Source organism: Schistocerca nitens, chromosome 3 (genome assembly GCF_023898315.1).
Source record: "Schistocerca nitens isolate TAMUIC-IGC-003100 chromosome 3, iqSchNite1.1, whole genome shotgun sequence".
Classification (NCBI taxonomy): domain Eukaryota; kingdom Metazoa; phylum Arthropoda; class Insecta; order Orthoptera; family Acrididae; genus Schistocerca; species Schistocerca nitens.
The window spans coordinates 954,887,924-954,913,921 of record NC_064616.1 but is presented as its reverse complement, the minus strand read 5'-3'; positions in this window follow the sequence as shown (position 1 = coordinate 954,913,921).

The window sequence follows — 25,998 nt, the reverse complement described above, 5'->3', positions numbered from 1 at the left end:
TGAAAGTTGACAGATCAAAGTGGGTAGCACGGACTATGCCGCGAAACGGAAAAGTGAAGGAACGACACAGACAGCTAAGGGACCGCGCGGGTGCCAGCCGCGTCACGTAAGGTACGTGCCCTTGCGGGTGGTGCATGACTCTTCATGTGTTGTGTTGAGAGAGGAAAGATGAAAGTGGATAGAATGGACTATGCCGCGAAATTGAAAAGCGAAGGAACGGCACAGACAGCTAAGGGACCGCGCGGGAGCCAACCGCGTCATGTAAGGTACGTGCCCTCGCGGGTTGTGCATAACTCTTCATGTGTTATGTTGAGAGAGGAAAGATGAAAGTGGGTATGTTGGACTATGTCGCGAAACGGAAAAGAGAAGAAACGACACAGACAGCTGAGGGACCGCGCGGGTGCCAGCCGCGTCACGTAAGATACGTGCCCTTGCGGGTTGTGCATGACTCTTCAAGGGTGGTTCTGTTGATAGTGGAAAGATGAAAGTGGGTAGAACAGACTATGTCGCGGAACGGGAAAATGAAGAAACGACACAGACAGCTAAGGGACCGCGCGGGTGCCAGCCGCGTCACGTAAGGTACGTGCCCTTGCGAGTGGTGCATGACTCTTCATGTGTTGTGTTGAGAGAGGAAAGATGAAAGTGGGTAGGTTGGACTATGTCGCGAAACGGAAAAGTGAGGGAACGACACAGACAGCTAAGGGACCGCGCGGGTGCCAGCCGCGTCACGTAAGGTACGTGCCCTTGTGAGTGTGGTTCTCTTGTTCATCCAACAGACTAGGTATATGGCCAAAGCTTGCTCGTTCTGTGGGTGTGATTCACTCTGTTTACGTTATCTATCACGGGGGTAGGCATGTGATATGTCCCTCCAGATGAACATTCAAATACAAATCAAAATAAAGCATGGTTACATCCTAAACTACTCTTCCAAAACAATTTATCACCTAAGACATCATTATTATTAAACAAATAATTGGCAGTACTCGGGAACTTACTCTAGCATACTTGAAATCCTACAAAATGATTATCCTCATCAGTATAGTAACACAGCGACACATGGAAACACTAGGTTGATACAAATACTAAATTACTGGTGCTGGCAAAACTTCAGCAAAATTCTCTAAATAGGTAGTAATAAAACCGTCAAAATGAACAACAATAAGATAATACATGGACTTAAGTAATTGGACACAAGTAATTAGACATAAGTAATTGGCAACTCGTCATAGTGATACAAGACATGGCAAAACCGCAACAAAAGCAAAAGTTCAAAATAATATTTCCTTCAAACAAAACTTCCTTATCCTCCAGTTACATTTCGTAGCAAAATGAATGTAAGCATCACCTGGTATTCCTTTAAGCTCTCGTTTGTATTTTCATTCCAACCGATCTTTGGTACTTCTACCCACAAGAAAACTGTCATTAAGTAATGGCAATGTTGTGTGTAATGCTGTGGAATAGTGTAATGTCACGTTAATACTTCCTTTAACAAGACTCTGATGAAAAGTGGTTTTGTGTCGCCTTCAATGAACAGACCAATAATTATTAAACATGTGATATGCTGTTTGCTGTGTTGATTTGTTTTTGCAAATATTTGTGATTATCAGTCACCCAGTCAATCGTTCTAGGATATGATTGTTGTTCCTTTTGTTAATTCTCTCACCTACCTGCTTCCATATAATCAATATTGGCGGCTCGACGAAGCTAGTTGCATCTCGGAAGACGTCGATATGACTTACCTGCCGGTGCTTTGGGTTTTAATAAAATTAGGGTTCATTTGTCATATAAAAAGTGTGTAGGGAGCAAAGTAAGTTCCTGACTATTGAAAATGTGCATAAAGTTATTCACAGGGTTCGTTATATAATGGTTAAGAATTCCTGTGTTGAGATTCAGTGCAGCTTGAGGTGCTAAGGTGCTACACGCGTCGCGCTCGTCAGATTGTAAGTTGCTGACAGCACAGCTGACAGTAGGGCTGCGTCCGGTTTCACTGGCTGGGCGGCAGAACTGGCGTTCACACTGGGTCCGTCCTCTTGCTACGCGTCGAGTTAACCTCTCGGTATAGTCACAAAATTTCCTTCCATGGTTATCTTATGTTGTTCACGACAGTTATGCATGGAGGATGTTCTTTTCTAAAGGACTCTAATAACTTAAATCGCTAGAGGTCACAAAACTATCGGGTTCCAATTATTTTATTTAAACACTCTGTTCTTCTAAAATTTAGGTAACTGGCAGGTGTTAGGCTTCTAGATAAACTGTATTTTGCGATGGCATTCCAAACCCAACTCCTTGGCTAACGCGTTTCCCACACAGCGGTCGTTTACAGGACAGATATAGCGACAAGTGCCGGCTTCCTTGACACCATATAGATCAGTTTATGGCTCTGAGCACTATCGGACTCAACTGCTGAGGTCATTAGTCCCCTAGAACTTAGAACTAGTTAAGCCTAACTAACCTAAGGACATCACAAACATCCATGCCCGAGGCAGGATTCGAACCTGCGACCGTAGCGGTCTTGCGGTTCCAGACTGCAGCGCCTTTAACCGCACGGCCACTTCGGCCGGCGATCCGTTTATTAACCGTGGTGGTAATACAACATAGCCGGAGATCGATCTGAAATTCCAATGTTTTCTAATCCTGATAGTTTCCACAATGCGTACCAGGAAAAAGTTCTCTCTCCGACAACACAAATAGATCCCTATCTTAGATCAGGCTAGTAAAATCTGTAGGGCAATATTGAGCTGGTGAATTTATTTCTATAATTATCACTTTAGGTTTGCTGTTTAAACTGCAACGTACGAATGTACGAAGGTGTAGCGTGGCTGACGCACGTGGCGTGCAGGGCGCAGTGTGGGTGGTGAGGAGGGCCTAGGGGAGAGGTGCCGATGCTGTATGCGCCAAAGACAGAGGTGGTGGGTGGGGGAGTGGGAACTGCAATGGCCGCTCTCTCGGCAGGCTGGTGAGAGGGAAGGGAAGGGGGCCACGTCGCCAGCTGACAGGGAGGGGCGGGACTCGCCGCATGTGAACAGCTGTAGACAACAGCGGCGGTATTTACGCGACTCCTTCCGTGGCATTTAATATACACAAATACGTGGTACCAAGAAAACTTACCTTGTCTGTTCACATCGCATCATGAAAACAATAAAATAGCACTTGAGGAAGACTCCTTTTACTTTAGAGTAGCCTATTTGTTGTTTAACTTGGACGTATTTATTCTTGTTATTATCGTTGTGTGATCATTTAGCAAAACATACATGTAATTGGGCGTATTTCAAAGGACAGGTAGACGGCAACATGTAGTCACTGATCTACTGGCAGTTACGAAGGCATGTTACTATCATGTTTTTATGGTAAAGCTTTAATAGCTGTGTTCGTGCACTATTCACTAAATTAACAAGTGAAATGTGAATCCCTTTGAAATATACAAGATTAACTGATTCTTTCTCTACGTGTTCTTTTGACAAGGACAACTTTCCCCTTAATTCCATGATTAAAGAATGTTTGTGTTTTTAATTCTCGACTGCTACGATAACATTACTGGAGACGTTAAATGAGAAGACAAAATGATTACATAACTTCAATCACTTCATTAACATGTGACGTCATAAATTCTATTGCTAGCTACCAATGGTTGCCAATTCTTATGTCTACTTAGAACTAACATACACAACTTAATTAAAGGTATAGTAACGACGGTGTTTTCCGTCAATTGATTCTCTTCCTTCATGCAGGACTTTTTCAACTGTTTACATACCATTTCAGACCTACTTTCTGGAACGCAAATCATAGGGGTTTGACCTTAGAGCATATCTACGTTGCTGTCTAGGCGGTTGTATTACCTTCTTCCTTGCTTTTTTGGGTGGAACTACTGGCGTAATAGGCCGAGCTTCTCCGGTCGGAATTCCGTGCTGAACCAAATCCGCGGCCGGTAGAAACTACCTCTCTTCAAACAACCACGAAAATTCCTCTAATACTGGCTGCAACATCCTTTTCTCCTCACTTTTTAAATGCCCTAACTTCTCTGCCAACTGACTCCTTAACGTCGACGCGACATATCGCACTTCTCTAACTGAAAATTTCTTTCTTCTCCTTCCTTTCTCATCTTTATCTCGCTGCTTCTCACTTCCTCTTATTTCCTCAAAAATTTCCTGTGCACTGGCAACAATAGTACCTTTCGGTATCACAACATCTTCTACACCAAAATTATCTATACTTACTGGTATCGCAAAACCCTTCTGTCTCCTCTCCGGTCGGCAGATAGTTCTCTTTATATGTACTGACTGACGATCTAAAACATCATTGTCGGTGAGCGGGTCAACCAGAATGTCTGTCTTAGGCTGTTCTTGATTTTTGACATCTATCCAGAGAATCTTTCCACTTCCGCCTTTTATCCTCACAGGGTCAGTGGTTTTTATCGCCCACATCTGCGGTTTTATGGGAGACTGCGAACGGCGCCTTTCGCAGCTCCCTCGCGTCTGACGGGGGTGCGCACTGCCAAATCGATGAATTGCTTCGCCGAACTGCACAGTTCGCGTTCGATAATCCACTATCCCCTGATAACGGTGCAGGAAGTCATTCCCTAGTATGATGTCAAATTCGCCCTTCTTTAGCCTTACTACTTCCATCCTCTGACTGTATTTACCCTCGTCTATTTGCAGATTCACTACACACGAACCTGCAGGGACAATTACTTCCTCTCCAAGGCCACTGATATGGTACCGGGGTGGCTGTAACACCCTTCGATCATTTTTCTCCACAAACAATACACTAACTTGAGCACCGGTATCAACTAAAATTCTAACTAATTTGTTCCCGAGTACGCCAACTAGACTAACGTGTTCCACCTCTTTACATTTTCCAGTCCTAACCGGGTGTATCATTTTTGTCCGGGGCGCGGGTGGGTGGCGGAACCTGCCCCCCAAGCGTTTCCCTGATTCGACCCCACGTTGCGGCGGTGGCCGCGCATCTGATTAGAAAATGGTGACTTTGTGGGGCAAACATTATTAGGATGACCTACTGTCTGGCAAATGGTGCAATACGGCGCGCGACAGCGCATTGCCGTATGGTTGGGCTTCCCACAACGCTGACAAAATACTTCTTTTGCTGGGACCGGTACTGGGTCCATTGGGCGCGGGGCGGCAGCGCAAAAATGCAACACCTCTTCGCGAAGCATTGCCAAACGAACAGCTTCAAACAGAGAAGTGGGGGAGGCTGCTTTGACTTCTCCTCCGATGCGGGGGTCAATACCGTGAACAAATGCATCAATTGCACGCGCTTCCGCTTCTGAGCGCAAAATTCTGTTTTCACTGGCATTTTCACCTAGCTTATAGGTACGACAAGATACTGCTCGTATGCGATCTGCAAAGGCATCAAAATCCTCGTTAGGCTTCTGCCTAAAGGTTCATAATTGATCTCTGTAATATGCGGTACCTCTGGTATCGGAATAACGCGTAGTCAATCCGCGGGCCAATACTTCGAATTCGTGCGTGTCACGCAATTCGTCCACCGTTTCTATGAACATTCGGGCTTCCCCTGTCAACTTCAGTCTGGCTACATTGACCAATAGATCGTCCGGCCAGGCACACGTGCGACCCACATCACGAATATTTTGAAAGAACATAGCCACATTTTCGTGAGACTTCCCAGGAAACGTGGAGATGAAATCAGCCGCAGGAAAATTGCTTACAGTCGCCATGTTACCAGCAATTGTGGCGTTTGTATTAGAGACAGAATTAGTGTTAGTTGCCTCTGTTTGAGCATTTGTTACAGGGGTGGAGCTAGCCACAGGTATGGAAGTTCGCGCACTAGCTTCCAGCGTCTGTTTCAAGACGCGGGTTTGCTCAAGCAGCTCCTGATTTTGTGCGAATAACTAACGCATTTGTGCATTTATGGCCTCGAGTGGGTCTTGCGAGACAGGTGCCTCTACGGGGGTATCCCGTTCCGTCGCTCGTGTTCCCATCGGCATGTTTACAATATTATGGGACGCTAGTGACCAGAAAAAAGTAATGATTGTTACAAAAAAATGACGGCCACAAAGATTCTAAATCCAGCGGCGGAAGATCGTCGAAGCTATAGTTGTAAGCATCGCGGCGACTTACATGGCGATGGAGGCGGTGCGACGCAGTGGTGGCGGCGACGGCGTGGTGCAGTGGCTGCGGCGGCTGTGGTCGGCGGAGTCGTGTGAAGTTAGCACCCCTTTTTCGAGAAATATACATTTTTTTTTCCGAGTTCTTGATAGATATGGCATAGTTCTAGAGTTCTTTGTACAAAATTTCAATAGTTCTGCAGAATTTAGCGAAGAAAACAACAATATTCTAAAAAATTTCCGTATCGAAAACGTTCTTTGGCAATTTCCGCAAAGTGTAAATAAGTACAAGAGTTCTGAGCACAGTTCTGAACAGAGCTCCAAGAGTTCTTTCGAAAGTCCGAGTAACATTTTTTTGTGCAGCTAATAGTTTACGAGATAATTGCATTTTATTGAAAAAATCTTTTCACTTACTGTGAAGTTGGCACCCTTTTTTTCAGAAATATATATTTTTTTCAGAGTTCTTGATAGATATGGCATAGTTCTAGAGTTCTTTGTACAAAATTTCAATAGTTCTGCAGAATTTAGCGAAGAAAACAACAATATTCGAAAAAAATTTTCGTATCGAAAACATTTTTTGTCAGTTTTCGTAAAAATTAAACTTGTACAACAGTTCTGAGGACAGTTCTGAACAGAACACCAAGAGCTCTATCGAAAATTCCAACAACATTTTTCTATGGCGATAATGGTATGAGATAAATTGATTTAATATGGGACACACTTTCTTTACGGAAAATATAAATATATTCGTACAACAGTTCTGATGACAGTTCTGGACACCACGTGAAGAGTTCTATCGAAAATCCTAGTGAAATTTTTTTGGGCAGGTAATAGTTTATGAGGTAATTGCAACTTAAATAAGAATTCCATAAGAGCTCCTACTGTGAAGCTGGCACCCTTTTTTTCAGAAATGTATACTTTTTTCAGATTTCTTGATAGATATGCCATAGTTCTAGAGTTCTTTGTACAAAATTTCAGTAGTTCTGCAGAATTTAGCGCCGAAAACAATATTCGAAAAAAGTTTCGTATCGAAAACATTCTTCGTCAATTTTAGCAAATTGTAAATAAGTACAACAGTTCTGAGCACAGTTCTGAACAGAACTCCAAGAGTTCTATCGAAAACCCAAGTAACATTTTTTTGTGCAGCTAATAGTTTACGAGATAATTGCAATTTAAGGAGAAAATCTTTTCACTTACTGTGAAGTTGGCACCCTTTTTTTCACAAATGTATACTTTTTTCAGATTTCTTGGTAGATATGCCATAGTTCTAGAGTTCTTCGTACAAAATTTCAATAGTTCTGCAGAATTTAGCGACGAAAACAATATTCGAAAAAATTTTCGTATCGAAAACATTCTTCGTCAATTTTCGCAAATTGTAAATAAGTACAACAGTTCTGAGCACAGTTCTGAACAGAACTCCAAGAGTTCTATCGAAAACCCAAGTAACATTTTTTTGTGCAGCTAATAGTTTACGAGATAATTGCAATTTAAGGAGAAAATCTTTTCACTTACTGTGAAGTTGGCACCCTTTTTTTCAGAAATGTGTATTATTTTCAGAGTTCTTGATAGATATGGCATAGTTCTAGAGTTCTTTGTACAAAATTTGAATAGTTCTGCAGAATTTAACGAAGAAACCAACAATACTCGAGAAAAATTTCGTATAGCAAACATTCGTTATTAATTTTCGCAAAAAGTAAATTCGGACAACAGTTCTGAGGGCAGTTCTGAACAGAACCCCAATAGTTCTATCGAATATCCTAATTACAATTTTTTGTGCAGCTAACACGTTACGAGATAATTGCAATTTAATGAGGGAACCTCTTCACTTACTGTGAAGTTGGAATCCTTTTCTTCAGAAATATTTTTTTTTTCAGAGTTCTTGATAGAAATGTCATAGTTCTAGAGTTATTTGTACAACATTTGAATAGTCCTGCAGAATTTAGCGAAAAAAACAAGAATACTCGAAAAATTTTTCGTATCGAATACATTCTTTGTCAATTTTCGCAAAAAGTAAATACGTACAACAGTTCTGAACAGAACACCAAGAGCTCTATCGAAAATCCTAATAACATCTTTTTGTGGCGATGATAGTTTATACGGTAACGGCTTTGATGTTAGACCCACTTTCTCCACAGAAAAAGTAAATTCGTTCAACAGTTTTGATGAACAGTTCTGGTTAACACGTCAAGACTTCTATCTATAATCATAATAACATTTTTTGTGGTTGTAATAGTTTGTATGGTAATTGATTAATTGTGGGGCACTCTTACTCAAAAAAAAATTATGTCTGTTCGTATGCTCTGATGCCAGCTGTGGATAGCATTGTAAGAGTTCTATCGAAAATACTAGTAACATATTCTGTGCAGGTAATTGTTTACGTAGTAACTGCCTTTATTAAGGAATGCTTATGAGCATTTCCCGTGAAGTTTGAACCCCTTTTACGATAAATATAAATTTTTTTCACAGTTCTTGATATATATGCAATAGTTCTAGATTTCCCTGCTCGAAACACGAATAGTTCTACAGAATTTCGGGAAGAAAACAATAACTCGGAAAAATTTTGGTATGGTAAAAAATTATTTGTCAGTTTGGAAAAAATAAATTTGTATAACAGTTCTGTTGGCAGTTCTGGATAGCACCGGAAGAGTTGCATTGAAAATGATAAGAACATTTTTGTGGCGATAATAGTTTATACAATAATTCTTTTAATCTGATACTTTATCTAAAATAGCAAAATTCGTAGAATAGTTCTGATGACAGTTCTGAATATCACCCACAGAGTTCTACCAAAAACTATAATAACATTATTTGTGACGATGACATTATATGAGATAATTAATGTGGGACTACTTTTGTCATGTAAAATTAACAAATTCGTACAAAAGATCTGACGGCATTTCTTAATACGACCCTAAGAGTTCTACCGACAACTGTAATAACATTTTTTGTGGGGATAACAGTTAATGAGATAATAGCATTTTCGAGAGACCCACTTGGTCTACATTATAATAAATTGGCACAACCCTTTTGCTGCCAGTTCTGGATAGCACCGAAAGAGTTCTTTTAAAAACGCTCATAACATTTTTATGGTGCCAGTAGATTATGAAATAGATTGTGTGTTCACTCTGCAGTGGGTGTGCGCCGATGTGAAACTTACTTGCAGATAAAAACTGTGTGCCGGACCGGGTCTCTAACCCCAGGCTGTGACGAAAGAATATCGTCACAATATCCTTTCGTCCAGGAGTGCTTCTTCTGCAATTTTCGTAGGACAACTTCTACGAAATTGGGAACGCAGGAGATGAAGTACTGCTGGAAGTACAGCTATGAGTACGATCGTAAATTCTCACTTTTATTTTGGAAAACCGAAAATCGAAAACCCGGATGTATATTCTACTAAATACAAAAAGTCTAAATGTTCAGCACTATACAAATGCCAGTACACCTTCTTAAGACTGACTGTAGTAACTGTAGGTGGAAGCGTGGGATGTGCACGCTTAGATGATTCAAGGAGAGAAGGCTCGTCAGTGCAAAACAAACAGATGGCTGAGAGAGCAGATACATTCACACGCGCCACTAACCAGATGGTGTCACACCTGTCGAGAATCGCACCAGAGGTACAATGAGCTGTAGTGGAGTGCTGTTGGCGTGGTTGCTATGCAACTTACTTGATGGGCATCAATACACCGTTATATTAATGTACAATACTTGAGAAACAATGTCATTCACACACTCCGAGTTCCGTATCACTCAGTACTAGACTAAATTACCGGCCTAGTGATAAGCAGCCTATGTACCTCACCGACTACACATCTTCGTGTTATAAGAAAAAAAGAGAAAAATACCAAGGGACACAAAATATGAATGCGGATAAACCGGAAATCCGGATTATTGAGGACCAAATAAACGAGGTTCTTATTTACAAATTTCGAACTTCTTATTAACTTTAATACTGTATCCCCTCAACATTATAACACCTCTATCAGTCATGTATTGAATTAGGATTTAAACATACTACTTAGTTCGTTTGTACGATATATTCAGTAAATATACTTACATTTCTATACATTGTAAAGACTTTTAACTCTCGCTGTAGTGTAACTCATCAAACTTCCACACTTCCTTTCTAACTAGAACTAAATGTTTGCAACAATATTAACGACATCAATTTCAAATTTATTCGTTACACACAGCACATGTTTTTATGTATCCTAGCGGCTGGTGATGTTGCAACATAACTTTCATCCATGAGGGTCCTGGGCATCTTTTTAGCTGTTAGTGGGTCCTGGATGTCATGAGAGCTCAAAACAATTACTGTTTTACGTAATAAAATTCATCTGGTTCTTCCTGATTCTAAAAACATACACTTCATGTGTGCCTTTCATTGTTGTATGTATGATTCAGTATCGACGCTAATGCTCTCTTGATATGAGCAGATTGCTCGTTTTTATCCACTGTGCCCTTTCGTATTTCATTTCAGCGATTAGTTTATTTGTTTATCAACGTAGTAAGTAGTACAAAGCTAATCCAGAATGTAAACTGCACTTAAATTCTGTTTGAACTGTTTAATAGTCAGTGTCCGCTGTCTGAACGTCAAATATCAGATTAATACACTGCGCCTGGTTGCGTTATTTTATAGGAATTTTATTATTTTAATTTGGAAGTACTAGATAAAGTTGAAGAAATCCAAAGCATATTGTTCGAAGAGCATAATATTATTCGAAATTTACCTGTAACAATAGGTGCAGCCAAAGGAGCATTTGTGATGCTGTAATTACCTCATAGATAACGATATTTGTCTATTGTAGTTTTGTATTCCAATCAGAATTTTGAGAGCATCAAAGCCTCATTTCAGCGTGAGAGAGGGGTAAAATCAATAGATGATATTGAATTGAAAGCCTACATCAGTCTCTTGTTTTTAATTGTTGTTAACAAAAGTAATAGATAAAGCCTGGAAGATCTGTGTGGAACTGATGGTGATGGCATTGAAAAATTTCACCTCGCAAACGAACATAAAACGTTTCAAATTTATTCTGGAGAGCCTTAGATTTTACAGTCGCGCTATTCGTGATGAAAGGAGACAATTAGACAAGCTAACAGCTATTCGGGAAATATTTACTGTGTTTGTACGCAACTACCACAAATCTTACACCCTTGGAGAAAATGTTACAGTAGGCAAGAAGCTGGAAGGATTCTGTGGAAGGTACAGTTTTCGCCAATATGTATCAATCAAAACAAACGAGTATGGATTCTTAAGTGTGGATTCTTAAGTATTTTACCTGTACAATTAGGAAATATACGCTGTGTTGCAACCAGAAGGATTTACCAACTGAGCAATAAACATTTTGATGTTGTTCTGTGACTGTGTAAACCTATATATCAGTCAGGTCGAAATGTGAAAGCGGACAACTGGTTTACTAGTACTGGAATGATAATAGAGCTATGAAGGGAGAGTTTTTCTTTTGTTGGCATGATGAAGAAAAACAAGCGTGGAGATTTCTCTAGAGTTTGCTATCAGTAAAAGAAGGGCTGCCCACATTTCCTTTTTTGACTTCCACAAGACTGAACTCTAGTTTCCTCCGTACCTAAAAAGGGGAAGTGAGTGATCCAGGCATCACGTTTGCATGAAGATAATTCGATAGATGCTGACATTGTAGATAAACGGAAGCCATCCACCGTAAATTTTAAAATAGCGTTAAGTGTGGTATTTTCACAGCGGATAAGCCGAATGCTTTGTACAACGCTGCAAGAAATGTGCGCCGCTGGTCAATGGTTGTATTTTTGTAATGATCAGTACAATTGGAATCTATGCACAAGTGATTTATTGTGGCAACAGGAAGAATTGTATCAGAAGGAAAGGGTTCCTGAACCAGCTTTGTTATACAATGTTGTTTTCTTCGCTAAATTCTGCATAACTATTGAAATTTTGTACCGAGAACTCTATAACTATGACTTATCTATCAAGAACTCTGAAAAAAATATATATTTCTGAAAAAAAGGGTGCCAGCTTCACAGTAGGAGCTCTTATGGGGTTCTTAATTAAGTTGCAATTACCTCTTAAACTATTACCTGCACTAAAAAATTCTACTAGGAATTTCGATAGAACTCTTCACGTGGTGTCCAGAACTGTCATCAGAACTGTTGTACGAATATATTTATATTTTCTGTAGAGAAAGTGTGTCCCACATTAAATCAATTTATCACAAACTATTATCGCCATAGAAAAATGTTATTAGGATTTTCGATAGAGCTCTTGGGGTTCTGTTCAGAACTGTACTCAGAACTGTTGTACAAGTTTAATTTTTGCGAAAATTGACAAAAAATGTTTTCGATAGAAAAACTTTTTCGAGAATTGTTGTTCTCTTCCCTAAATTCTGCAGAACTACTGAAATTTTGTACAAAGAACTCTAGAACTATGGCATACCTGTCAAGAACTGTGAAAGAAATATATATTTCTGAAGAAAAGGGTGCCAACTTCACAGTAAATGAAAAGATTTTCTCCTTAAATTGCAATTATCTCGTAAACTATTAGCTGCACAAAAAAATGTTAATTGGGTTTTCGAAAGAACTCTTGGAGTTCTGTTCAGAACTGTGCTCAGAACTGTTGTACTTATTAACAATTTGCGAAAATTGACGAAGAATGTTTTCGATACGAAAATTTTTTCGAATATTGTTTTCGTCGCTAAATTCTGCAGAACTATTGAAATTTTGTACAAAGAACTCTAGAACTATGGCATATCTATCAAGAAATCTGAAAAAAGTATACATTTGTGAAAAAAGGGTGCCAACTTCACAGTAAGTGAAAAGATTTTCTCATTAAAATGCAATTATCTCGTAAACTATTAGATGCACAAAAAAATGTTACTTGGATTTTCGAAAGAACTCTTGGAGCTCTGTTCAGAACTGTGCTCAGAACTCTTGTACTGATTTACATTTTGCGGAAATTGCCAACGAACGCTTTCGATACGAAAATATTTTCGAGTATTGTTGTTTTCGTCGCTAAATTCTGCAGAACTATTGAAATTTTGTACAAAGAACTCTAGAACTATGCGATATCTATCAAGAACTCTGAAAAAAAATATATATTTCTGAAAAAAAGGGTGCCAACTTCACAGTAAGTGAAAAGATTTTCTCATTAAAGTGCAATTACCTCGTAAACTATTACCTGCACAAAAAAACGTTACTTGGATTTTCTAAAGAACTCTTGGAGCTCTGTTCAGAACTGTGCTCAGAACTCTTGTACTTATTTACATTTTGCGGAAATTGCCAAAGAACGTTTTCGATACTAAAATGTTTTCGAATATTGTTGTTTTCTTCGCTAAATTCTGCAGAACTATTGAAATTTTGTACAAAGAACTGTAGAACTATGCCATATCTATCAAGAACTCTGAAAAAAATGTATATTTCTCGAAAAAGGGGTGCTAACTTCACACGACTGGTCGGCGGGCGGCAGCGGGCGGCGGCGGCGGCGTCCGGACCCTCGGGCGGCGGCAGATGTGTTGGCGGCGGACGGCGCTGGCTCGGCCGGTCGGCGATGGCGGCAGGCACCTGGCGCGTCGGTGACAGCGGCGGGCGGCGGTGGGCGGCGCGGCGGCGGCTGGCGCGGCGGCGGATGACGGCGTCCCGGCCGGCCGCGCAGCGCAGCGCAGGCCCCTCGAACTCAGGCAGCGGGCAGCGCGGCGGCGTCCGGCTCACGTGGCTGACTAGCGTGGGCTGCCTCGCTGCAGCGCGCGCCCTGTGCGTGTTTAGTGGAGCAGCCACGGCCCACGTGGAGCAAACGTGGCGGCCGGTTGGCGCATTCCATGCGCGAAGTGTGCGTCGTCTTGCCGAGAAAAATTTAGTGTAGCGACGAAGTCACTACGGGAACGCATCCCACTTCTGACACCAGTTGTACGGGGCGGCGGGTATGGGCAGACGGTGGGCGTTGTGGAATAATAGGGTAATTTTTAGAGAAAGGCCATTTTTTTAAAAAAAAAAACTTTATTAACACAATACATTACAACTCTATAGAATTACAAGAGATAACCCACCACCTTAATAATTAGTGGGTCTTATGTATTATACTACTTCTGATACAGCAAGTTCTACTACTTTTTAGTATTTTAACTGGCTAACTTATGGACAAGGTTAATCTTGTTAGACTATCCTACTATTCTGTTATATTCTGCAGCGATTACAGGTGTGCCAGTTGGTGTTACAAACCTACTGTTGTAAGGCCTGCTCACTGAGCTAAACCAATGTGAGCGTGCCCCTGGCACTGGGCTGGCCAAGTCTGTTTATTCGCTGCAGTCCCTATTTGTTAGTGTTGTTAGTGTTCTAAGTCTACTACTACTACTAATGATAATGGTTCTATGTCTTAGTTGAGTGCAGTTGTCGTAGCCAGGTGGGTGATGCACTCGCTGTCCTGGTCCAGTAGTGCGGCGGATTCCAGTCAAGGGAGACTGGCCTGCTCCGCACCCGGCGGTATGGCGAGTACATCTCAGTCTTATCCGGGTCGATATCATCTTTCTTGATTTCTTAGGAATTCTCGCAAAACCTTATGTGATACCTCGTTTGCCAATTTATTAAGGATACTAAAGGTATCGGCACGTCGTATCAGGGCATAAGTGTCGTGATCTGGTAATTGCGATCGCAGGTCATGCGCCACATCATCATATAGCGGGCAGTTATATATGATGTGTTCCGGTGTCCCATCTTGAACGCCACAGTCACACGCTGGTGTAGCTCTTTTTCCAAACCGACATAGGTATGTCGGATATGGTCCATGTCCCGTGAGAAAGTGCAATAGTCCCCTGCTTGGCTCGAAGTAGGTCATCCCGAGTCGTTCCTTGATGTTTGGCAGCAACTGAAAGACCCTTCTGCCAGCTTCTTCGTTCTCCCAAGATGTTTGCCATAACTCTTCCCCTCTTATTTTTATGGCAGGTTTGTTTCCTACCTGAACCCCTAATATGTCCCTTGTCTTATCTATTTTACCCTTAGTCACCCAGTACCATGCGGCCTGCTCCCTTATTTTTATGTCTAACGGGCATAATCCCATTAACACCAATAGGGCCCCCCCGGGTGTCGTTCTGTAGGCACCTATAGACCGCATTATCATGTTTCTTTGCACCCTTCTCATGCCCATGGCCGGCATCACCCTCGTGAGCCTGTGGGCCCAGACCCCACACGCAAAACCTACTATTGATGAAAGGATGCTATTATGGTATAGTTTGATGAGAGCAGGTGGCAGGTGGAATCTTTTATGACCAATGTTGATGAGGTTGTTTAAAGTTTCTATTGCACGTAGTGTAATGGTTTCGATATGAGATGTGTAGTTCCATTTTTCATCGATAATTACTCCAAGGTATCGCGCTTCGCGACGCCGAAGAACTGGAATTCCATCAATTCTTACTGTGGGATTTCTGACCAGGCTGCCTTTTAAGAGAAGGTATGTTGACTTATTTGGTGCAACTTTCATTTTGGCTTGTTGACACCATTCAGCAAGTATGTTGATTGCCCTTTCTACCTTTCGTTCAAGTTCTTCTCGGCTACGGCCGCCGACCAACAGGAGGAGGTCGTCCGCGTAGGCTATCACGTCTAGCACGTCCTCGCAGAGTTGTAGGTTTTCTAACAAAGGTTCTACATTTACGTCCCAAAAGAGTGGCCCCAGTACGGAGCCCTGGGGACACCCCTTCGTAATGGTCTTGCTTATTTTGTCGCTAGGCGATGATAACCAGACCTCCCTGTCCATGCAATAGCTCCTGAGACAGCCATAGAGGGGCCCTGGGCACTCCTTCTCAGGCAGGCGGGAGAAGAGCGAGGGCCACCACAGGTTGTCAAAGGCGCCACTGATGTCCACCATGATGCCAACCACGTATTTGTGCGGGGCAGAGCCACAGACCTCAGCCGCCAGGGCGATTGCGTCAGACGCCGATCGCCCCGGCCGAAAGCCGAATTGCCTATCGCTCATCCCGCACAAAGTTCTGTGTGCAGACAGTCTGTCAGCCAACAGCTTCTCTAACAGTTTCCCCATGATGTCTAGGAGACATATTGGTCTATAGGACTTTGGCTCCATGGGATCTTTGTCCTTGCCCTTCTTAATAATGACCATATTTGCCCTTTTCCAGATCTTTGGGAATTTACCAGTCCTGAGACATTCATTGTATAACGCTGTAAGAGGTGCTATCAGCTGTGGGGCGAGAAACTGTACCACCTCCGCTACTATACCATCCGGCCCTGGTGCTTTTCCCTTTTTTAGCGATTTTATTTGTACAGCAATTTCTTCTTCAGAGAAAGGGTACACCCGGGTGTTGTTGGTGTACTCCTGCTGATCTGCCCTACGGATTTGCTGCTGGGTCTCTGTTTCTCCGTCTTCCTCATCATCTGGAAGCAGAGTCCTTAGGAGGACCTCAGCGGTCTCCCGCCAGGACTCTGTAGTTCTTCCAGCCTCCCTGAGAGTGGAGAGGACCGCTGGGGACCTTATCTTCTCTCTGACCAACTTGTAGGGAATTCCCCACGGGTCAGTTTCGAGTTGTCTAAGTACATAATCCTCCCAGCGACTCATTCTAACCTGTTTTAATTCCTTCTGGAATGCTTCCTTTGCTTCTCTATATTGCTGCAACCAGTATTGTTTTTCGGGCCAGATGGCACATCGCTGGTAATACCTCCTCGCCCGTCGGACAGACTGGCGCAGACGTTCGAGGTCAGCAGTCCATGGTGATGGAGAGGCCGCTACGGCCCTTCTCCTAGTTGGAACAGCAGCTTTTACCGCCCTAACCACTGATCCCACCAGTTCCTCGGCGTACCTATCCACGTCCAGGTCACCCTCGGGCAATGGAGGAATGCTACACTCTCGAGCCAGACGTTCCCAGTTGGTTTTATTATAGTTGTATTGTATTTCCCACCCCAGGTCCCAGCGGCACTCTTCTTGACTGAGTTGAAAAACAATTAGATTGTGGTCACTTGTGGTGACTTGGTCCTTAACTCTCCAACTATGTATGTTACTGCTGATGTTAGATGTGGCCAGGGTGACGTCAATGTTGGTCCCTAAACTGCCTCCACCTGTATAGGTGGGGGGATTTCCTGGTTTGTGGGCCACAACAAGCTGCTGGGCCATGATAAACTCCTCAGCCTTTCCGCCATTTGCGTCTCTGGTGCCGCTGTACCATAGGGGGGATTTCGCATTCATATCTGCTGTGATAATGACCCTTTTACCTTGTAATACCGTGGTCGTTTCCGCAAGATGATCTAGGTGGTCCTCGAAGTTCCCACCGTACTGGAAGTACATATTTAGTATGAAACCCAGGCCAAGAGGCGTTTGTAATTCCACCACATTACAGTGGCTGTTTGACAGTTGTGTTATTGTTGTTGCTCTTAGCCCTTTATTTGTGATGATTACTACTGCTTGGGGTTCTTCCCCATTGGAAATGACTTGCCAGGAGGCTGACATGAAGGGGATTTGCCCAGCTCGAGAGTATGGCTCCTGTAGAGAGATTACGTCCAGTCTCAGCTCCTCCACTATTCTTCGCAGTTCCTGCATGACAAGGCGACTATTGTGGGTGTTAATTTGTCCGATTACAACTTTTGGTGGCATTATGGGAAATATGTATGAAAATTACATTCGGGCCAGGGTTTGCTCCAGTCTGATGCTATCCGCCCATTGGCCAGGACAGACTGTGCGTATATTTCGTCTAGCTCGAATTTTTCCCCCCTCCTTTCAAACACTTTTTTAAGTAAGTCACGCAGGACCCCGAAATCAGTGGGAAGGTTCATTGACCTCAGCTGTATTCTGTCTACAGCCTCCATTGTGGAGAAAGTGACCCTTCTTCCGTATTTATGCCCTACGCGCACGACGTGCCGAAGTGCTGTAGTGAGGATGGCCGGCTGCTCCAGGCGGGAAAGCTGCATAGCGAATTCTAGATTTGGGTAGATTCTCCTAGGGTCTACTCCTGTGGGTCTTAATGTTATTGTTTCCAATTGTGTGGTACTTGTGACAGAGCTATCCTGTAGAATTTCTTTAGGGGTGGCGTCTTGTATGGAGGTGGCGGTGTTTGTGTCTTGGAGTCTTGAGTCCTTAGGTGGCGTGCGGGTGCTTAGTGTTGTTGTGGGGGGTTGCCTTGTTGTTACTGATCGGGCGACAAAGTTTGCCGCTTCAGGGTTGAGTGTGGAAGTGACATCTGGAGGATCAGAATTTATAGGTTCAAGCTGTCTGGTTATGTCTTTTGTGGGAGTTTTTTGTTTGTCTGCTTCGTCTGCTAGTTCTGTTTGTGTACTTACGCTTCTCATAGTTATTTCTTTGATGTTCTGTGTTTGATTTATGAATTGTTTGAATTTTCGTGCCCTCTCGGCATCTCTTCTTTGTTTGCTAGGTGATTTTCTTTTCTTAACTATCCTGTTTCGATTTACAGCGTCAGCCATAATCAGTTCTGGCTATTAAACGCTGTTCTAGCATTTTGTAGGTAGGGCAGTTTCTGCCAGATACCCCGCAGGACTTTTTTCCTCTACGTGTGCATGGCACGCAAACACTTGTTTTGCTGCAGTTTTTCTTAGGTGATCTTCAGATCCACACCTGGAGCAAGCAGGCCATTTATTGACTAAAGCATGATGAAAAGGGGCTACATAGGCCTAGGGAGGTGAGGGTGAGCCAGAGCTTACAATTTGGCGAACATTGTTCGCGAAGCTACCGAAAGTTGTTATCTGCCAAAACTAAGTCCACAGTGCCGCAGCACCGGGAGAAGCGGGAGATGTTCAATGCTACAGGGCGCGCATCCGACTCGCGGGTGAGCAAGAATACAAGAGAGCGGGCCCGGCGACGGGCGGCCGGGTATATTCGACGCACCACGCGGCTTCCTCCACCCTGATTGGTCAGGACCGAGCAAACCGTGCGGGCGGCATGGAACTTTCCAGAGCGTTGCCCGCTAAGCGACGCCTGGGGCGGCGTTACCTCGTAAGCACACGAGAGAGGCGCGTGATCAAGGTGCCCTTCCTCGGTGCTGACTTCCTGTTACTAGACCGTGGGACGAAAGAATTTACAGGCAGCTAACACTGCCGGCCGTGGCTTGGCCGTAATGGAAAAATGAAGTTACCGGTTGGAGGCTCATATAATAAAGTAAAATCCCTTATTGTCTGTCTCATCCTTTACATAATGAACAACTGGGCTGGTATATCAAACCCACATCCGCCAGAGAACTATGGCTCAAATCTTAGTCTAGTAGGTTTTTTTGTTTTTTATACGTCCGTTCCCCAGACCTCGTCGTTTATAAGATGGACATTATTTTGTCACAAGACAATAGGCTATCATATGAACGTGGGATCCATTAAACTGAATGAATATGTTTGCTAACCACGCAGTGTAAAGCTATAATTTGTCCTTTGAAGTTTCTGTAGGGCGGCTTCCCGATGGAGTACGCAAACGATGAATACGTCAACATGCTTTTGGTGCTGGGTGCATCTGCTAATCAAGCTACTGCTGCTGCTCGCACTTATGCTTCACGGTACTCTCAGTGGCGCCATCCTGATAAGAAAGGTTTCGTCGCCTGGAGCATCGCCTTCTCGGAACCGTTAATCTTCGTCCACAAGTAATGGACAGACACCGTCCAAGGACCAGACGTAGTCCAAAAACATAAGATATGATTCTTGAAACCGTTCACCAGTCACATCAGCGAAATATCTGTGATGCTGAAAGGTGGTCCCAGATACTCTAAAAACTGGTTCATGAAGTGTTGCACGATGAAGAAGTGCATCGATATCATTACACGTTAACTCAACACAAGCTACCAGAAGATCGCTTTCCGCGAGTAGAGTTTTGTGAATGGTTTTTGCTCCAAGTGGAAGATACTGACCATTTTATAAATATCGTGATATGGACTGACCAATCTAGTTTCACTCGGGAAGGTTCGTCCAACCTCCAAAACTGTCATTATTGGTCGGAACAGAGCTCACACGTCTCCCGTGAACCTCGCTTTCGGGCAGGTTGAATGCACCCCTGCATTGTACGTTTCTCTGCAGTACTTTGCCTAACATATTAGAAAACGTTCCACTTGCTGTTGGGCGACAGCTGAGGTTTCACCATGATGGTGCACCGCCACACTAGCGAATGAATGTGCGTAACTACGTACATGAAGCGTTTCCAGGGAATTGGATTGGTCGCATATGTCAAATGTTCTGGCCTCCACGTTCCCGGGACCTTATTCCACAAGATTTTGATTTGTGGAGACACCTAAAGCGACGAATTTGTAGTAGTCACCCATTGATGTGCACAACCTAGCATATCTCGTGCATGCCGCTTCAGCAATGGTGCATGCAGGTGTGTTGCGTAGGGCCCAGCAAAGTATGCCCATCGACTGGCAAAGTGTTCGCAAGTGCTTGGTGGTCGCTTTGAACGTCTTTTAGAAAGTTAACGTTGCTCGTACATGTACCTACCGGCTTCGTGAAAATAAGTCTGGACATCAAACGTGCACAATGGAGTCACTGTGCGTAGCTTAAAGTGCAATCTATTGTAGCCTACCTAATGTGTTTTTGTACCTCATTTGATACAGACGAAGTTACTAAATCCACTCTTATTTTTCTATTGGCTTCATGTGTTTCATGTACAAACACGTTGTTTACGTGTGTAACAAGTTCATGTTACGTCTTAATACTTAAAAAAAAGATAACAGATAGCGAAAGACATGCACAAAATATAACAATATGTAGTTTTAAACTGGATAAAACATGACGCTTTAACTGCAAAAAAAAAGGAAATGTTTTTCGCGAACGCGACTCGAAAGTCGGCAAGTCTACATATCCGTTCCCCACGGCATTACCTTGTTTCACTTTTTTTAGGTTTCTGTTTCACTCAATTTCTTTTTTATGTTACGTTAAAGAAATGAACGGACAAATTCAGCTTAAAACTGTTTGAGACAATGTGAGCAGAGGTCGTATCCCGTGGCCTGGCCACGATGCCTCCGCCCCCCCCCCCCCCCCCGCCATGCATGTCACTCTGCTGGTCCTCCTCCACACGGTACTGATCTGTTTTCGATTTTTTATTATTTTTTATTTCTTGTGAGAATGTGACTTGATAGACAGGAAGAACATGAGGACAAGCTCGACAATAGGGGAGATACAGAACTCTCCAGTACTTCGACGATTAAAGACAAAGTGCAACATATCTGGAAATAAAGCATGATAAAGTGGAAGCCACTGTCATTTCCATGGTGCATTCATTATATTATATTGGTGGAAAGAAGGGGGTTTGGAATCGTTGTCAAACCAGACCACATAGTGGGCGTAACCTCCGAGGAGCCATGCCATCGAATTAGTCTTCATCCGAGGGAATACGGAAGAGACTGGACAGAGAAGAATTTCAGCCACGAAAGCAACTTCAGCTGATGGTGTAAGGAAAGTCAGTTTTCACCGTCCGCAAGAGAAAAATGTTGTGTGCTAACGTATCAGGTTAGTGACATGTGTTCCAAAGACCAGTTCGACTAAGATCAATACGACCGGAGCTGTTTGTTGGTCTGGATCAGATTGTGAATAAATCTATACCACTTCCATCGAGAGGATAGGCAGATTAACGTGAAACCATACGGATTTCCAGAATGTGAAGGGCGAGGCCATTTCAGCTGGGGAGCCGGATGATTTTACTCCACAACGAGAAAGTGAAGATCTGGTGGTAAGGTGTGTCACTGATAAAATGTCAGCTTCCGGAAAACTTATTGTAACACAGAATTCACGTATGAGCCGCAATTTAGAGTTGGTCCGGCCAACATATACCGAGGGAGTCAGACTAGCCGCTCAATGGCACATAAATAAGTGTCGTGTAATGGAATGAGTAGCCCGAGTACTTGTCGCAAACGTTACGTCGTATAAACAATACTGAAGCCTTTACTTTGATACTCGGAAGTCCCAGCCCTCCAAGCAGACAGGGTATCGCTACCACTCAGTACAGGAGTCGAAAAATATGACTTTTCCATAGGAATTGACTGGATAATTGCATCACTTGGCACGCTATGCCCTATCATCGTGGGGAGGGGGAATATTGTACAATATAATACACTTCACTGAATGTGTAATGATCAAAGAGTCGTACATTGTGAAAAGGGTAGGGGAACGACGCTCGTGTTCACGAATTGCCCCTTCAATTCGATACGTCAGCTCCCGCCAATTGAGTACAGCTATTTTCATAGGGCAGGAATCCATGATAATCCCGAACCATTTCCGGCTAGCAACCAGCATTAACCATGAAATGACATATTGATGAAAAACCCGCAGTGGTAATAGAGTGCAAAAAAATAGTTCAAATGGCTCTGAGCACTATGGGACTTAACATCTGTGGTCATCAGCCCCTAGAACTTAGAACTACTTAAACCTAACTAACCTAAGGACATCACACACATCCATGCCCGAGGCAGGATTCGAACCTGCGACCGCAGCAGTCGCGCGGATCCGGACTGAGCGCCTAGAACCGCTCGGCCATCGTGGCCGGCAACAGAGTGCATTTCGTTTCGTTAATGCAGGCCCGAGAGAGGTAACAAAAGGAATCGAATACGTTCTTGAGCAAGGAAATGTCATCGATTTGACGTAGCAATACAATAAAATCACCCGCTTACGGTCGCTCCGAGAAAATTTCTCCAAGTATCGTCGAGCCACTTAACTGATCAGCAATGCTGAGAAGCAGAGCTTCTAGAGACAAAACAAAAAGCGACATGGAGAGGAGCTTCCGCAGCGATAAGCCCCGTCGAATTGTGGTCTGGTGAGTAAGTTGTCCAGTCACCACGACAGATGCTTGAATACCAGTAAAAAGATTGGATAATACCTGAGCACAGTATGATTGAGAACGATGGCCTTGAGTACCTGCATCAAGAAATTGAGATTGTCCCGGTCAAAAAACTTACCGAAATCAGTGGAAAGTAAGGTTCCATAAACAGAAGTGGCTGCAGCCATTAAGACGAACTCCTGGCATTCGACTACATGATCAAGATCGTGTGCCCAAGAACACAGCTTTCGTTAACAACAAGAATTTTCTCTAGAAATATCAACAAATGGCAATTAACCTCCGGGTAACAGTTTTGCAATCGAAATTAACTAGTGTAGTCGGGTGTAATTTATTCATGTCTGGATGTCGAGGTACTCTACAGAATTCGAACGATTTTTCCAACCCTGCAGGGGGAAGGTATCAACCTCCCTCCCCCCCCCCCCCCCGATCCTGTCATTTTCGAGTGGCCTAATGGTATCACCAGAACCAGGCCAAAAATGTACTTAAAATTCCTTAGGAATACCGTTCAAACCTGGAGATTTTTGCGATGGTGAACCGAAAAAAGGTGACATATGTCACATCGAGTAACTCACGTAGAAATTCATCATTTAATGCAGGAGTAACCGCGCAATCCAGGATAGGATCAAAGTCGTCTTTAACTCGGACGTCATAGAGATGGGTAAGGTAATTATAGATTGCTCTGGAAATGTCACGTTGGGACGTCAGTACCTGACCAATGGTTTGATCGAAGAACGAAACCAAGTAAGATGATATAATGAGGTCAATCCATGCTGTAGGAATGGGAGCTATTTTGGTCACAACCTGAGTCCTTTCATTTGTTGTTTCTCTAGGTGAAGAAGCTCAGCCTTAACATGGTGGACATCCATAAACCGTAAAGAGTTTGTCTGGCACTTTCATAAAGTTTTCATAGCATGGAATAACAATATTCTTGGATCTGCCGGAGATCCCTCTCCCTCTCAGCGCCGTAACACATTAACACTTTATGGAGCAACGATTTAGCATTCCCTGCCTCCCATTCGGTACCAAAACCTCTCGAACGAAAATTTCGAGGGAATGGCCTCTTAAGATTGATGTGTTCAACATCCAGGGAGGGATATATAATTGAATGTGGCGCAGGATTTAAGGCTACAGCTATGGCACAGCATTAGTGAAACAAGTAGGTATCACGTCCGTCGCTAACAGTTGCTCAGGTACAGGATCAGAAAGACAATAAATATCGAGTCTACTGGTGGAAGTAGTGTAAAATGCGTCTGCCTGACAAGAGTGGAATAGTGAGACATTCAGGAATCGCATATTTGTGAAGAGCGCACCAAACAGTCTAGTTCCTTCCATAACTTAAAATTGCAGGTCTGATCCACAGAACGCCAAACACAGTTAAAATCTCCGCTTAACTGACGTTTCTGTGGAGCTTTAGGAAATAATTAAACTATATCCTAGTTTTAAAATCTAGCTCGATTTGTGGCATGGACAGATCCTGAAGGGGCGTAAAGAAGAATTACAGTCAGGTCACAAAACGTGCAGCGTATCCGTCGGTCGTTATTAAGAACTTTGAAATAAGTCAGTGGTATTCCTTCTCTGTAAAATAACGCAGTACCAGTAGACAGTTAAGAAGCCAAAAATAAAGAAAGTAGAAAAGCTGATAATAGAAAAATGATTAAACATCACTTCTTGCAAAAATATCACGTCTACACTTAAATCGTAAATGAATTATCTCAACGCCCCAAGTCTAAGATCGGAACTAATTCTGTTCACATATAGGGTAAGAAAGGTATAAACCTGCATGACTTTATTACCAAGACGATTCAGATGATTACTTGCAAGTCACATTTAAGGTCTTGTCTCACAGTCCATGGCAGAGTCAACGGCTGAACCTGAAGGGCTGGATCCCTCTCTTCCACCCTCTTTATGTTGTTCTTTGTTCGCGACGCCACACGCTCAGATTGAATACGCTGTTTCCTGTGCCTTTCTTTGAATTCGAGTACCTCATGGGACATCGTGCGTGTGTGGGGGGTTGGGAGATTGGTGGAGGGTCATGCAGAAATGCAGTATCATTTGCCGAGAACACACCTCATGCTTCCACACGTGGATGGTGTGGTTCCTGAGAATCAGCGCAGAGGGAAACTACTGGTATGTCGTTTACGGTCACCATGTGTTCCACTGGCACTCTTGTGCCGATCTGAGTCTGAGCAGCAGCGGCCTGTGGCATGCTTTCACCATCGGGGGTCGCAGTAAAAGGGAGGGAATACGTTACTGATTGAGGGATGCCTGCCCAGACCGTCGATACAGTACAGAGCACACGAACACACCTATCCTCATGTGATCCCGTAGAGGCGGTCTGTCTCGGGAGACACATCGGAGGGAGTGTTGGACGCATTCCAATCTTGAGCAGCAGTTGACACATTATCGTCTGATCTGAATTGAGTGAGGGGAGAGGTGTCTGCCACCAAAATATTTTCAACAGAGAGGAGTAGAGAAGAAGAATCGTCGGATTCCTTCTACGCTTGGTTTTAAGAGAAGGTAGCGGCGACACGGAAGCTTAAGTAAGTGGCAAAGACCCTACGGCCTACGCGATGTTACCGGCGGAAGCTCACTACAGCCATCAAGGAATGGATTGTGTTGCCCCTCAGGAACTTGGTTGGGCACAACGGGTGTCACAAGGGAAACGAAGTCCTCTAAAGTTAGTCTTCAACGACGTTCATAAGTAGGTTTTAAGACTGTGACACGTCATGGGAAAAATGTGCTGAGATGTCCGCTCTAATTACATATAAACATGTGCCTCCTTGTTCTGTGTAAATCGTATGCACCCAGTATCCCCACACCTGCTAAGAGAGGTGATATTCTGTTTTTTCAAGGCATCCACGGATCGAGAACCACTATAAACTGCTAAGTCATGTTGAGCAGACCAGAGCTCCTGCCATGTATTCTTAATGCCCCCAAACGGAGGCAGGACGGTCTTGAGGAAACTTCCATCAACTTCGGGCAAAAGGTTGAACACCCTACAATTCGTGTATTCCCCCTTTGTGATCACCAAAACAACCTTCCTATTAGAACCATCGCGATGAGAGAACGGGACTTGTTACTCGTGATGAAAAATGAGCCTGTCATCCTGAAGCAGGTCTAGAAACTAGACATAAAACACATACGATTCAGGATCGAAATATGCCGTGCAAACCTGTTGTGGAGT